Source organism: Euprymna scolopes, chromosome 33 (assembly GCF_053919585.1).
Source record: "Euprymna scolopes isolate OS-2025 chromosome 33, ASM5391958v1, whole genome shotgun sequence".
Lineage (NCBI taxonomy): Eukaryota > Metazoa > Mollusca > Cephalopoda > Sepiida > Sepiolidae > Euprymna > Euprymna scolopes.
The window spans coordinates 29,508,645-29,525,944 of NC_136514.1; positions in this window are offsets into that span (position 1 = coordinate 29,508,645).

Genomic DNA, 17,300 nt, shown 5'->3' on the forward strand with positions numbered 1-17,300 from the left:
ATAAACAAGTGAAATTTTGGACATAGGTTCCTTGGACATGGATCTAACTTAATAACTTGATTTGAGCCTAAAAGAATAAATTTTAAGGGTGCATAATAGGGGTCAAAGTTTTTAAAAAATTAACCTCTGCGGTCTATACCAAATTACTCAGGCAATTTCTGGTATAAACATTTGAAATTTTACATAAAGGATATTCAGAGATAGGGCAAGCTTTTTAATCGGTATGGGTCGAAAATTTGAGTTACCAATATATAAATGTATGTATGTTTGCATATCTGCATAAAACTTTTGACAGAAGCAACGGATTTTCACAAGATTAGTATTGTTTTGAAGTTCGATCTTGCAGACAACAAATCTAGAAAAATTGGTTACAAACATTAATATCTTCACCTTCAACTGGGCACTTTTCTACAGGGGGGGGCGCGTTTTTTGCCAATATTTTCGAAAGTCATCCTCTCTTTTCAATTGTCTAGCCTTAATTAAAACCTACGTCACTTCTGGTTTAATGATGGTCGTAGCAGCAAAGACATCACGTTTTTTTCCTGTTCTTTTCCTCCTTTGTGGTACGGGTTCGAGCCTGCTTCCCTAATACCACTTTTTTCTTTTTTTTTTTTTGCTCAACACACACCTCCAAACACCTGGGCAACGCCGGGCTGAAATGCTAGTATATCAATAAAAGTGAAAGTGTCTGTCTGTCTGTCTGTCTGTCTGTGTACGTTTCCCTACACAATAACTCTGTCAATTTTCAGTCTACAGACTCGAAATTTGATATACAGGCCACTGAGATTTGGGAAAATCTTTGTAATCGGTTTTCGGCCAGAAATTTAGTTGTTAAGGGGTCACAGTTCAACGATTTGATCTTTAAGAACTCTACCAAACTCCTCCGAAAATTTTGGGTCTAAACACTTGAAATTTTAGATATAAGTTCCTTGGACATAGATCTAACTTAATAACTTGATTTGAGCCTAAAACAATAAATTTTAAGGGGTCATAATAGGGGTCAAAAGTTTTTTTAATTCGACCTCTGCGATCTCTATTAAATTACTCAGACAATTTCTGGTCTAAACATTTGAAATTCTACATAAAGAGTATAAATATATAATTTTACATAAAGAGTATTCAGAGATAGGGCAAGCTTTTTAATCGGTTTGGGTCGAAAATTTGGGCTACAAATAAATAAATCTATGTATGTATGTTTGCATGTCTGCCTAAAACTTTCAACAGAGGCAACGGATTTTCACAAGATCAGTATCGTTTTGAAGCTCGACCCTTCAGACGGCAAATACCGAAAAATTGGCTAAAAACATTAATATTTTCACCCTCAACTGGCCACTTTTCTACAGGGAGGGGTTGCTTTTTTCGCAGATGTTTTCAAAAGTCATCCCTTCTTTTCAATTGTCTAGCCTTAATTAAAACCTACGTCACTTCCGGTTTGGCGGTGGTCGTAACAGCAAAGACGTCACTTTTTTTCACATTCTTTTCCTCCTTCGCCGTACGGGTTCGAGCCTGCCTTCCTACTACTTTTTTTTTTTTTTTTTTTTTTTGCTCAACACACACCTCCAAACGCCCGAGCAACGCCGGGCACTCATGTTAGTATTAAAATAAAACTAAAACTATATAACAATAAAATAAAACTAAAAACTATATAATAATAAAATAAGTCTAAAGTTGTATAATAAAAATAAAATTAAATGCCATATAAAAAAATAAAACTAATATAGAATAAAGATATATAATAATAATAAAATAAAATTAAAAGATATATAATAACAATAAACTATAACTAGAGCTATATAATAAAATAAAACTACAAGCTATATAATAATAAAATAAGACAATGAAAATGGCTATACGAATTATCATCATCAGCAGCGGCATCATCATTAGTTTGATATACATTTTTCCATACTGGCATGTTTTGGGCAGCTTTTAGAAATTATCTTCCAAAGTAACCTATGTCTGGCCAAATTTTTATGCATCTCTATTTCTCAAGTCCATCCTTATCACCCCCACCCATGTTTCTTTTTCTTTTCTTTTTTTTTTTTTTTTGGTCTTTCCTTGCAAAATGAACCTGCTACTTCAACTATTCTACATCTAATAATTCAAGAACTCTTATCCATTCTTTCAATGTGGCTATACGAACGAAGTCTACCAATCTGCACTCATCTCCAGATTTAATCTTCCTCTGAGGTCATCAGATGTAAACATGTTTTAAAGACTCACACATCTATCATATAATTCTCATATCATTTCTCTCTATGCAACACATATCTTTAACCCTCATTTGTCGATTTACACTAACATACATCATCACATGCTTGATAGAATCTTCTTTTGGTCAACAGTGGTAACACTAAGTAATAGCAGAAGATCCTGAAGTGTGTTGTAGAAAGGTCGTTTGGTGAAAATCCCATTTAGTTATTACTCATATGGGAGTTTTTATGTTCACACCGGCTTATTATTTTGACATAGACTTATTACTTTTAGGAGTTTGAAACGATTTTCATTGAACAGAAAATACTTTGAGTTAACACGTTTCTGTAAAAACTTACTTGCTTTTGGGAGTGAAAAAGAAATCGAATCCAAACGAAGCAAAGAAGAAAAAGGGTAAGTTATTCAAGCCTTTTGCTAACTCTTGCAATCATGCTAGAACCTGCTGTGCCTTGTGCTCCAAACGGTGTCACCATGGTAACAAAACTTGTGGATCATCTCAATAGACACAGCATCCAAATATATTTTCATTTCACATCTGAGTTTTTTCGTCCATCCTTGCACACAATCTGGCTATCATATTTTTTTATCTCAGATCTCATCAGGTTATTTACTGAATAGATTTTGTGATTGCCATTTTCTACATCTCTTGACAACCATTACTACACTTTATTATACTTTGATTGCATTAAAAAATCCTAAAATGTGACATATCTGTTAAGATATTTTTATTGTATATCTAATAAGTTTCTTTAGTTTTGCTGCTTTGGGATAAATTTTGCTTAGGGTTTTTTTTTCTTGGTTGTCTCCCTTGCCAGGTCACTAATACAGTGACACCAAAAAGAAAGTCCACACTTGTCAGTTTTTCAAAATTTAAACAAAATTGAATGCAACTGTTTAAACAACCTATACCTTTAATAATAATAACAACAACAAATAATAATAATAACTATTGGAACCTGTGAAAATTCCACAAGGGACTCATTCATATGTAATATATTGATGTTGGCATTCTGTAGATGTTCAGCGTAAATGGAGACGCTCTGATATTATTGTAGTTATTTTGTTAAAACTGCAAATATATTTATTTATCTAGCTAGGAAGGACACCAGCTTAGATATGATATTTTAATTCTTGCAGATTCCGTATATATTATTATAGAATTAATGTTTTATCAATTTTTATGTATTATAAAGTTGTGATTTAAAAAAATAAACAAATATATATATTCATATGATTTGGGTGAATCAGCTTGAATTGCAACCAAAACATATATATATATATATTTGGTAAAACTGGTAATTAGTAAAAACCTGAAGAGAGTGCTCAATACTATTGCAGAGCAAATATGTGTTTTATTTTTTTATTACCGTTTTATCTGTTTGGTTACATATGTTTCGGATGTTGGACCGTGTTTACGATCTAAACATTTTTAGATCGTAAACACGGTTCAACATCCGAAACATATGTAACCAAACAGATAAAACGGTAATAAAAAATAAAACATATATAAGTGCCATCAGTTATAATCGAAACCGAAACCAAAACTTATGAAGAATTCTTGATAAAGGTATTTATAAAAAGAATAGATTACTGGAGTGCCATCAGCTATAATCGAAACCTTATCCAAAACTTTATGAAGAATTTTTGGTAAAATTATTTATTACAATAAATGGAAGTCCATAACAATTAAACAACTTGGATATAAGTGTGACACAGAAAATAACACACGCTATCGTATTGATTATATATATATATATATATATATATATATATATATATATATATGATGATGATGACGACAATAATATTAAATGATAATAATAACAATAATGATATTAAATAAAATTTTTTAGAAATGTAGAGTTGGCATTGACTGGCACCACACCAAATAGTTGAAGAGTCAAGCAAGATTGAAGGACCGTGAAGAGAAAGTACTATCTAGACCTCCACTGGACTAAGACATTGATGGTTGGTTGGTTGTTTTTGTTTTACGGCATATCAACCCTTTTCGGGTTATTTAATGCCGAATCCAAAGATTTTGAAGAAAAATTTTTTTAATAGAATATATTTGTTGTTTTCACGTCGGTTTCTATTTAACCTATAGTTGGGACCCTAACAGGTACTACCACTCCGGGTCAGAGTGGACCTGGGAGCAATGGTAATTAAAGGGTGGCTCCACACTCCCCAAAGCCCACAAGCTGGGGCCTCACCACTGGATATAGTTTAAGGTCATATCCAGGACCCCCATTGAGGGACTTTTACCCTCTGCAGGGGGGCAGTCGGCGTATTCTAATGCCCCACCGACAGGGCCCTAAGACATTGAGGAAGCTTATTGCAGTCCAAATTCCAGTAATGACCAATGGTTATTGCCAGCGAGAAATCCATGATAAGCGAATGTTTCAATGTTTTATTGAAACACTTATTTGCAACAGTTGCATTTGCATTGGTTATAAAAAGACGTGGAAAGTGCTGGAAATCTGGGGAGACTTGTAACCCAGACACAAGGATCACCACCAGTTGTTATCAGTGAGCAATCTCTGATAATGACCTGTGTGAGAACTGCTAGTGATTATTAATAATCACATAAAAAAAATACAATTATATTGAATGGGGTTGTATTTTTTAAAAATCACATAAAATATACAATCACATTATAAGGAGTTGTATTATAAATTAATCACATAAAAATACAATCATATTGAATAAAATTGTATTTTTAAATAATCACATAAATAATACAATCATATTGAATAAAATTGTATTTTTAAATAATCACATAAATAATACAATTATATTGAGTAGAGTTGTATTACTGAAATAATCACATAAAAATACCATAAAATTCAATAGGGTTGTATTTTTAACTAAATCACAAAATATACAATCCTATTGAATAGGGTTGTATTTTTAAATAATCACAAAAATACAATCGTATTTAATAGGGTTATATTTTAAAATAATCACCTAAAAAAATGCAATCATATTGAATAAGGTTGTGTTTTCAAGTATTCACCTGAAAAATACAATCATATTTAATAGAGTTGTATTTTTCAATAATCACAAAAAATACAATCATATTGAATAGGGTTGTATTTTTTTAAAAAATAGTCTCATCGGTTGGTTTCAATAAAAAGCAGGACAGTGTTGGCAGCTGGTTTGGCTGCCCCATACCCAACGTTAAAATCTTCAAAGGAAGAAAATAAAAAGTTGAAAAGGGTTGCATTTTTAAATAGTTACATAAAAATACAATGGTATTGAATTGTGTTGTATTTATAAATAATCACATGAAAAATACAATCATATTGAACTGTGTTGTACTATTCAACGTTTTTTTTACATGCTGGATTGCTTTATGAAAACATTTTTGAAAACAACTCCTTTGAGGTTGTTACTTCCATGCGTGGAAGTATTATAAGAACATTTTTCATTTTTCAAGGAAAGAAAGTTTTCGATCAAAAAACTGAACAGTTATTTACTGTATTGCTTCAAATGACGTGACAAAAAATTGTAGAGTTGGCATCGACTGGCATCATACCAAATAGTTGAATAATAAGGATGTAAAGACTGATAATAGAAAGCACTAATCAGACCTCCACTGGATGAGTGCAAAGAGGACTAAGACATTGGGGAGGCTTATTACCAATGAGAAACCAATGATAAATGACTGTTGCGATAATCCAAATGCATTTGCAAATGTTATTGAAAGAGCAGTCAGAATGTTGGAGCAAAAATTTGAATTCCAATTAAAAGCAATGTTATCTATTTAATTGTCATGTCGACATTAGTAACATATTACATTATTATAGAAAACATTTACCTTCACGATCCAGTGATCCGCCATTATCCTTTTGAAATCCCCAAGTTCAGGCAGTTACCTCCCCTGCTATCATAAGACCTATTCTGCTTATTATTTAAGTAAAACTTGCAATCTTTTTCGAAAGCAGTTATTGAAATGTGCAGTCATTAAAAATTATCTTGCGTTTTTAGTGACTAAAAGCCTAATCAGGGGGTAATGTAGCAGTTTCATGACAGATCTGTTTTGTTTGTATGTATGCACAATATCTTGCATTATGGTTCAGTTGTGGTTAGGTTTTGCACGTGAGCGATGATGCCTACATTTATATAACTGTGTAGGTGAGAGAGCATCTCTAAGCAGACTCAATATTGAATTTGCGCTTAGAGAGTTACCACCAAAAGATTATTCATCTCTAGATTACAGTTTGTGACAGCAAAAAAGATGTCCCATTTTTTCTTGTCCTTTGCCAGAAGTGGTCAGACAAAATGAAACTCAAGAATACCATTATTATTCAATTCCAGTGAGGTACGTCCAAACAAGGCTACAAACATGGCTAAGTCTACCTCGTGATTTTCTTCATCCTGACATTCTTCTAGACTAATTCGCATCAATGCATTAAAGTTTGCATAGTTTTCAGTAGACCATGTTCCCACCCAGTCATGTTATTTTTGTATTCCTTTTGGGTTAACTAATTTTGCCACTGTGCAGATATGTATGAACCCCACTCACAACTTGCGGTACCATTGACGTATGATTTCGCCACATCCATAAGCCAAGAGAGCTCAATACATTTAGCATTTTTCAATAAAAGAACATTTTTCACTTTGCAGCAAGACATTTTTTATCACATTGAACAATTATTTATATTCAACTGTTGGAATTGACACATTATTTCAAATGTATTCGCCTGTGCTGCTGCAACCAATCAAGTATCTCTTGTTTTTTTTATCAACTAAAAGGCCTACACAGGAGGTAATGTAGCAGTTGTGTGACATATCTATTTTGTTTGTATACATATGTAATATCATGCATTATAGTTCAGGTATGGTTAGACTTGCCACATGTGCACTGATGGTGCAAACTCAGCAATTTAGTTAGTGCCAAAGATAATTCCATTTCTAGGTAGATTTTGTTATAGCAAGACGTCCTATCCTGTCTCGTCTTTTTTCAAGAGTGGCCAAATGGGACAGAACTTCAGAATACCACATTCTGTTTTTGACAAAACACAGTCTATCAAGCAACTCTCTTTATATTCCAGTGTTTCATCTATTTATCTATAAAAGTGAAATTGTGTATGTGTGTGTGTGTGTACATTTCCCTACCAAACTACTCTGTCAATTTTCAGTCTACAGACATAAAGAGTATTGATATTTGGGAAAATCTTTTAAATCGGTTTTTGGCCAGAAATTTGGCTGTCAAGGGGTCAAAGTTCAACGATTTGACCTTTGAAAACTCTACCAAACTCCAATTTTGGGTCTAAACACGCTAAATTTTAGATGTAGGTAACTTGGACATGGATCAAACTTTTAAATTTGATTTGAGCCCAAAACAAATGTAAAGGGGTAAAAATTAGGGTAAAAGTTAAAAAAAATTTGGCCTTTGCGTCTGCCAAATTGCAATATTTGGTCTAAACATTTGAAATTTTACATAAAGTGTATTCACACATAAGGCAAGATTTTTAATCGGTTTTTTGGCCGAAAATTTGGCTGCCAAGAGGTCAAAGTTCAAAAGATTTTACCTTTGCGGTCTTTAGCAAACTATTCAGCTAATTTTTGGTCTAAACATTTGAAATTTTACATAAAGGATATTCAGACATGCAGTTTTTAATCAGTTTTGGGGCGAAAATTTGGCTGCAAGAGGTCAAAGTTCAAAGACTCCCTCTACTCTACCAAGCACCTCCGCCAATTTTTGGTCTAAACACTTGAAATTTTAGATGTAGGTTACCTGGACATGAGTCAAACGTTTTAATATATGTATACATATGCACATAAAGTCATGAACAGTACGTAGGGTCCGAGCAAAGCCGGGCTGAGCTGCTAGTTAGAACAAAAATTGTTTTATTATATGTACATGCATGCGTTAAAAAGTTGAACTTAAAAACATTTTTAATCCAAATTTATTTGGCGTCATCTGTATTCGTTTCAATAACAGCCGACTAGAGAAAAAAAAAAATATAAGACCAAACGTATCTTTTTCCAACGTCATCCTTGACAATAGGATTTTAATCCCGAAAATTTGGATTCCACGCTCATCACCCTGTAACACCCAACAAGTAATAAAGAAAATTATTGTAAAAAAACAAAAAAGAAAAGCATATTTATATTCTTATAGCAGGAGAGGTAAGTTACCTCTAGGTACGCGTGCAAAATGAATGCCGATGCTCAAAATGTCTAAACATTTTGACTCATCCCTTTACTTAAAAATTCGCTAAAAAGCAGGAAATTAACCAATTTTAATGAAATTTTCAATATGTATCAAATACTGAACAGGGAATATAATGAATTCATTATTTTTATTTAAATCTTAGCGGAAATTTATTATTTCGGTTAAACAAAAGTTATAGTTTTCAGTAGTAAAAAAAAAAAAATGATTTAAGTTATTTTTGCTTTTTCTATGAAAATAAAGTATCGTAAATTATCACAGTTAAAAAAAATTCTTTAATTTTTACAAGCACATTATGACCCCCCCCCCTGAAGTCTGTATTAATGAATTCGATATAACTCAAAGAAAAACTGATTTCTCGAACTACCGCTATTATCATTGAATTAAGCATTGTTCATTTAATATTTTCACACAAAAAATATAATTGCAAAAACTATTTCTACTTTTTTTTTAATTACAGGTTTCGCATAATTTTTATATATAAGATTTTAATATTTTCCTTGCTGGAATGAATGTGAAACTTGTAGCGTAACATAATTTTTATATAATCTTGAAAAATAAAAAAATTTAAAAATTAATTTAAAAACAGGAAGATAGAAAAAAAAAAATTAAATTAAAAAAAAATGGTAAAAATGATACAAACGTTCAGCATAGGAATGTACGGATATACGTCTGGGAGAAAAAACCCCAGCACCCTCTACCTCCCTTTTAAGTACATGACGTCATTTTCAAGCAGCCTTTCGACTGTCTCAGATTTGAGGCTTCCATACAATCCACTTCCGTTTGCTGTGATTTTACGAACGGCAGAATCCCTCGATTTGGGAGCTAATTAAGCTATTTTTTGTACAAACAAGGTGTTTTTTTAATTTAATTCAATATCTTAGGACTTTACTAATTATCTTTGAAATAGACCCAGAAAACTAATATTTATCTTTTAAAGGATTTTTACAATGAATTTATTTAACTTCAAAATATAGGATTTTTAGAATTTATTTAGCTTCAAAATATAGCCGAATTGGTTAGCTCGCCATGAAAACATTTTTCATAACTTTTTTTTTTTTTTTTTTTTTTTTTTTTTTTTCCTGAACAAATATTTTTCCCCCTTGGGAAATTAACTTCCGTCTTTAATCTTTCAAATACAATCAAAAAAGTAGTCGGAAACCAAAAACAACAACAACAAAAAAAAAAAAGATAAATCGGCTTTCAAAACTATATCCCCACTTGTATAGTTTAGTCAAGACATTAAAAAATGAAAATACCGAAAAAAGTTTAAATTATATGTATCGTTATAGAACGAAGTTCTCCGAAAAAAATAAATAAAAATAAAATCACTTAATTTCATAGTTTTTTTTTTTTTTTACAGCGGAAAAAAACACGTTTTTATGAGAGCGCGTTGAAGGCAGCCATTTTGGATTTTAAAAAAAATTGCTTGAATTTTAGAAATGCCAAAGGGAGATAACTCCAGTTAAAGCGCTGACACCCCTTCCCATCTTTAATACTAGCTTTTCTTCCTAAAAATCGAACCTTTTGCTCGGTGTCATAACAAATTGTTTTTTCGCTGTAAAAAAAAAAACTACTTGATGAAATTAAGTGAAAATATTTTTCGGAGAACTTCGTTCCATAACGGATACATACAATTTAAAATGTTTTCGATAGTTTCGTTTTTTAATGTCTTGACTAAACTGTACAAGTACCCCCTTATCTTTATTCGTCCATTTTTGCTTGTACCTAGTTCTGCTTTTCTGCTATAAGAACTATTGCAAATTTTTTTTTCGCAGGCAGTTTTCATTAATAATTATTTTTTTAAAATTATTTTTTAGATATGTCACTAATTTCGACGGCAATTTAATAGATAACATAAAATTCAACTTTTCGATTTTCGTTATTATTCCGAACAAACACCATTTTGTTTAATATTATTTCTTGTGTTTTTATTCAATTGTTTCGTTTTCAGGGTTTTTTTCTCGATAATTTTTTTTTACTTCAGTTATCTCCCTTGCATAATTATCAAGAACTGTAAATGATGTAAGGGAGATAACTAATAAAGAAACTCAACTTTTTTTTTTTTTTTTTTTTCTCGCCTCAAATTATTTATTTTTAGTTCAAATTATTTATTAATCTTGTTTTTGTTTATTTACGGTAAAGCCGTGTATGTAGAAACGATTTTGAGTACATTCATTTTGGGCACCGAACAGTAAACTTTGTCACTACGGTAGTATATGGTTTCTAGAAGATACGTGTGAAAAAAAAGTTAAATTACGTTGAGATAAGAAATCTAGTTAATATCTTCGATGAAATGACGTCATTTATAGCTATATAAGAAGCAGACATGTGAAAAATACGCGAGATCGATCAAACGTTTTTAATTTGTGTCGATAAACAAAAAAAAAAAAAAAAAAAAACAAGAAAAAACAGACGTTTGTAGATTTATTTGGCCATAGCAACTGTTATATTGCGAAATATAAAATCTCTATCAAACTTATATCTCCATGTAAACAACGTCAAGAACGCAGATTATAGCAGCAGATTTCGCCTTGAGCTGCAACACACTGTAAACGCAGATAATAACATCAGCTATACAAAAACATTACAGAGTACCAATAGTAATAGCGATCGTTCGTGCTGACCAGTCATGGTTCGATTGGATATTAATAACATGTTAATGTGCCAGGAATAACTACGATCCTTTATTTCCGGAAGGGTCAAAGCAATTTATTCTAACACGAACTATCTTCTTTATGTCGATCTTTTCATTACAAACCCCAGTTTATTCCAGCGAAGAAAGATTCAACACAACCCATTTAAGCAAAGAAATAATCAAGCTCGAGAAAGAAAACATTTCAATTGCAACAACAGTCCATGACACATATTAGTGTTGAGATGATTAATCGGAATCGAAATTGGAAATCGGAACTTTTTGGAGTATCGGAATTGGTATCGGAATCGGTATCGGAATCGGGAAAATTTTAGCCTCTTTTTCTATTAATTATCTATTTTATTTGATTTCGTTTTTATAAAACGTCTTCTGTTGCTTGTAGTAATAATAAAATAATATTTATTGATTTAAACTTCCAGTAAGACTAAAATCCCTAGATCACCCCATCACAAGTGTGTTTTTACGTTTCAGAAAATACATTCACATTTAAGATGTGTTTTTACGGTAATCGGTGTAAAATAACACTTTTCTATTTAAATATTTGGAGATTTATAAAGAATCGGAATCGGTAATTGTATCAGAATCTGGAATTTAATACCGCATTGGTAATTGTATCGGAGTCGGGTAAAAATATTGGAATCGTCCCATCACTAACATATATATATTTAAAGAAAAACATCGGTGACAAACTTAGTTTGAATCTATTCACAAATATACCAAGTTTGATTTGATACAGACAAATGCAAGTTCTGGGAAATGGAGATCCTCTCACATTGGATCAGACATGGCAGAACTAACACGTCGGCAATAAGGATAAACAGTCACTATCAAGCCAATCTGTCCGCAACTACATCTGCACGCGTATAAATACTGATGCTAACAGCTGACTGCAGCAGTTGGTCAGCAAGGAAGCCAAAAGAGTCTCGTTAACTATTGTTTCTCTCTTTGTCACTCACGACGACGTCTCTTCATCAGAACAGCAGTTAGTTTACAACACTAGTATATGACTCATACAATCACCCTGCTTATACTGCTTTCTTCTTGTTTGTGCCAGGCACGGCATCTACAGTTAGCGCGTAATAAGGATATAGCGACAAAGACAATTTTAATCCTCTTTTCTTTCAGGCTTCAATGCTTTTTAGTTGGTTGTTTTTATTTTATGGCATATCAACCCTTTTCGGGTTATTTAATACTGAATCCAAAGATTTTGAAGAAAATTTTTTTAACAGAATCTATTTGTTGTTTTCAAGTCTGTTTCTATTTTACCCATAGTTGGGACCCTAACAGGTACTACCACTCCGGGTCAGAGTGGACCTGAGAGCAATGGCAATTAAAGGGGTGGCTTCATACTTCCCAAAGCCCGCAAGCTGGGGCCTCACCATCGGATATAGTTTAAGGTCATATGCAGGACCTCAATGCTTCTTAAAACAAGAGACGTTACAATTTTTTTTTTTAATTTCCAGTACACCCTGACAAGAGACATTACTAATTTCCTTTCCTTTCCGGAACATCCTGACAATAAATGACAATGTTAACCAGTTCGCTTCTTCAAAAATAAATATTTCAACTTAATATTCCTGTCTGTCTTTCTTGCGACCATACGCTCATTTGTTATAATTGTTGACATCAAGTGTTGAGATACATGTTATGACGTCAATATAGAAATTATTATCAATTGCTAATGATAATAATAACAATAATAATAATAATGATAACAATAATAATAATGATAATAATAACAATAATAATAATAATGATAATAATAATAATGATAATAATAATAACAACAACAATAATAATAATAACGATAATAATAATAATAATGATAATAATAACAACAACAATAATAATAATACTAATAACGATAATAACAATAACAATAATAATAATAATATAACAACTTTTAATCGCTCTATTCCCGTTTCTCAAATGGCTGAATTTCCTCCGCTGGGTTCAGGATGCTTCAGAAGAGGTAATTCCCATGCAAGTAGAAAGGGGCTATAATCTAGCCCTCTGGTTTATAACTGCAGTATGAGATGTTGTTAGGGACTCGATATCGTTGAGGAAGCTTATCCTTAACTTCAGTTGGTTCATGTGCCTGGCAACTGAGAAAGCTAAATCAGTTTGCCTCAAACTCTACTTTGGACCCAGCAAACCACTCGCTCCCTGATTTTCCTTTGTGGGCAGAAACCACACTAGATCTGAAAATCACCCATGATATCGTAAAAAAAAACTAGACACCTCAAAAGCATGTGGACCTGATCTCATCTTAGCTGTACTATTAAAAAAAAAAAAAAAAAAAAAAAAAAAAAAAAAAAAATGGCCTACTGAGGTTGCTCCAGTCCCTTCCAAACAAATGACTTAACGAATCTTTCTTTCCAGGCTGCTGGCAAACTGCTTTTGTGGTACCAGTTTACAAGAATGCTAGCAAAAGAACTGACCCATTAAATTATCACTCGATTAGTAACCTCCCTCTTTTTACCAAAATATTTGAGACCATAATTAATCAAGCTATAGTCCACCTCCTTACAGTTGCTAAACTTCTGTATGACCATCAATATGGATTTAGGCAAGCCCGTTCTATGACAGATATTCTAACTGTAATCTCTGAACGTATAAACCATGCCCTGGATAAGGCGGAGGAAAGGAGGGCAATAGTCCTAGATATATCTAAGGCTTTTGACAGGGTAGGCCACAATGGTGTTCTCGTGAAAATCAGAACCTATGGTATCACTGAACAAATACTTAATATAATTAAATCCTTCTTAAATAAGAGAAGAATCCAGGTTGTCCTCGATGATCCTACATCTAAATAATATGATATAAATGCAAATGTACCTCAGACGTTGATCCTTGGACCTTTATTATTCCTGATATTCATAAATGACCTCCCTAATAAAATAGTCTCTGAGATGGGTACATATGCTATTTCTATAACAGGTATGAGGGGAAAACAAATGAACACATATCTAAGGCAATGGCGGAAACCTTAGAGGAAGACCTCTAGTTTGTAGTGGAATGGGGTCAAAAGTGGATGGTAACGTTCAATGCTGCCATGACTAAGCTCATGTCCTTTAATAATTACAAAAAATCTTCTCACCCAACAATAACTATAACTAAAGATGCATTACCTGAAAGTACTTTGTTCAAACTCCTCGGCTTAACGTTCACAGGGAACATGAGTTGGAACAGATACATCAAGAGCATTGCCAAGTCTGCTGCAAAGAAGGTGGGCTCTCTCTACCGTGCCAGAAAGTTACACCTGAAAGTATCCTGTACCTCTACAAGGCCATCATTCACCCATATATGGAGTATTGTTGTCACATCTGGGCTTCATGCAGAAGTTCAAGTGTAATATGAACAGACATCTTGCTGCTCAACTCCCTACATAGTATCCCTGCAAATTATGTCCTTGATAGTAGCCCCCTACAGCAAAGTAGCACTGTGCCTTGTTTGGGGTGAAAATGTTAAGATAAAACTTACTTTTTACTCCATAAATATTAAGACGAGTTATATGTAATTTCTATCTTAATAAAATTATATGACCACTTCCCTGTGACTTATTTATTAAATGACATTTATTTCTATTTCATTTACTTTATATTTACTATTGCTTTTTCAATTTTTTGTGGAAATCGCTCCAGACAAGGCATGAAACTACTGATGTAAGAAGCTAACATGAACAAAAGATGATTATCGCAAAGATCTTAGTCATGAAAAGAACAATGATATAGGTAGCAGGAAAACAGAGAGCAGGAAGAGAGTTTTTTTTGTTTTTTTTTTTACATAGGCATCACCACATTATCAAGGCCAAGAGGCCACTCAAGGATAAGGGTTAAAGAGTGTACAGTAGAAATTGGACAATATAGTAATCATTAGTCATGAAAATTTGGTAAATTTGATAACTTATATGGAACGGCTCATCAAGAACTTATTTACGTTGGACTTGAACACAACCATATTGTAGTCAGCCGGAAAGCAGGAAAACGGAAGACGATTCCACAGCCGTGCAGTTCTAAGAAAGAAGCTTTGTTCATGGAATCTACGTTTAGGTTTAGGCACAGATAAAGAGTTGGGGGAATTATTGATAGTGTTCACAGCTAGACGAGAGTTCCACAAGTCTGCAGTTCTTGGAAACAAAATAAAATTAACAAGTGAAGCATGCATGGTCCTCCGTGAATGCACAGTGAAGGAGGCATAAAAAATGACTAAGTTCAGCATCCCCCCTCCATTTAGTCCCAAAAGTCCCCAGGGGACGTCAAATCCTGGTGAAAATGGACAAACGGAGCAGATTTAGGCCTTAACATATGTAAATTTGAGTTCTGCACTATGCAAAAAAAAAAGAAATGACTGTCCATCATTTGCACTCTGCATTTAACCCCAAAAGTCCCCAAGGCCTTAACATATTTAAATTTGAGTTCAGCACCATGCAAAACTGCTAAATAGACATACACAGAAAATTTTGGACAAATATGATAAAATAGTCCCCAAAATGGAGCCCCTGGGGCACACCCAAAAGTTATCGTGAAGTATAGACAAACAAAATTATATAGAAATCAGTTAGTTACAAGTTTTCAGAAAGTTTTATAAAAATCCAAGGCATCAATTTTTTTTGATAAGCACAAAAGTGTCAATTTTAGCCATTTTAACTCGAAAGGCACCCCTAGGGAGGCAACTGGAGTTTTCCTGGAAAATCCGTTCTGTTACTTTTTTACTCATATCATGTTTAATGTTTGTGCAAAATTTAAAAAAATTCCACAGTGTAATTATTGAGAAAAGTGCGGACAGATGAACAGACAAAAGTGAATTTACAGGTCCACTTTCCTTTTGTCCAATAAGAAACTTTATTACAATAAGAAACTTTATTGTAATAAAGTTATCAAAACAGTGAATTGATTAAGATCACTAAGCCAATGAACTCAAACAAATTGAGCAGAGAACGGAAGAAAAACAATTGTGAAAAAAAACATCCCATAATAATGTTCACTAGCAGGACCTGTGGAAATTCCATGGAATGAGAAATATATTGAATCAACATATATGTTTTGAAAAAAAAAAAACTGATATTTTTCTGGATAGCACTAAAATTTAGTTTTTTTATTTGTTTCCTTGCAACAAAGCTTCTTTCTTAGAACTGCACGCCTGTGGAACTCTGTTCCGCTTTCCTGTTTCCCTCCCGACTTCAACCTGGATGTCTTCAAGTCCAACACAAACAAATTCCTGATGAACCGCCCCCCCCTAAGTAATGACACCTTACCAATTCTCCAATACTATTGCTACACTATCCCATTGATTACTGTACACACAATAACCCTTATCCCTGAGTGGCCATTGGGCCTTGATAAGTGGTGAACTCCATGAAAAAAAAAAAAAAAAACTGTCTCGGACATAATGTGTTGAGTCCTAGTGTCAAAATGTAACGACACAGTTGAAGAACAACATTACAACTCTAAAGAAACGTCATTCGAGGGGAAACATAAAATTTAATTTGGATTTAAAATAAAATGTAATTCATTAATATTTAGTAACTAACAAGACCTGTGGAAATTCCACAGAATGAGAGACACATTTGATCAACAAATATGTTTTGATAAAGCTAATGTTTTTTTGGATAATGCAAAGAATTTTTTTTTGGGGGGGGGGGACAGAAAAACTAATAACATACAACAGATGTGAATTTATTAAAATTTCTATGAAAATAGTGTCCATCATATTTTAAATGTAAAACTGACCCAAAGATGAATTAAAATCATCATCATATCACATGAATCCAAATAGTTCAAAATAGACTTCCTAGCCTCGTAGGAGATGTCCTTTTCTCTTCCCTGCAACCTCTATCTCACAGAAGAGATGTTGTGAGTTTGTCTCTGCTTTATCGTTATTTTCATGGAAAGTGTTCGACTGAGCTTCAATCTATGGTTTCCCCCCCTCGCCAAACATTCACAAGAAACACTCGTCTAGCTGAAAACGCTATCAATAGTTCCCCCCCTCACTCTTCATCTGTGCCTAAATCTAAACATAGATTCCATGAAACAAACTTCTTTCTTAGAACTGCACACCTGTGGAATTGTCTTCAGTTTTCCTGCTTTCCAGCTAACTACAATATGCTTGTCTTCAAATCTAACGTAAACAAGTTCTTGATGAGCCGTTCCACTTGTTAACAAATTTATCGAATTTCCATTACTAACGATTACTATATTGTCCAATTTCTACTGTACACTCTTTAACCCTTATCCTCGAGTGACCTCTTGG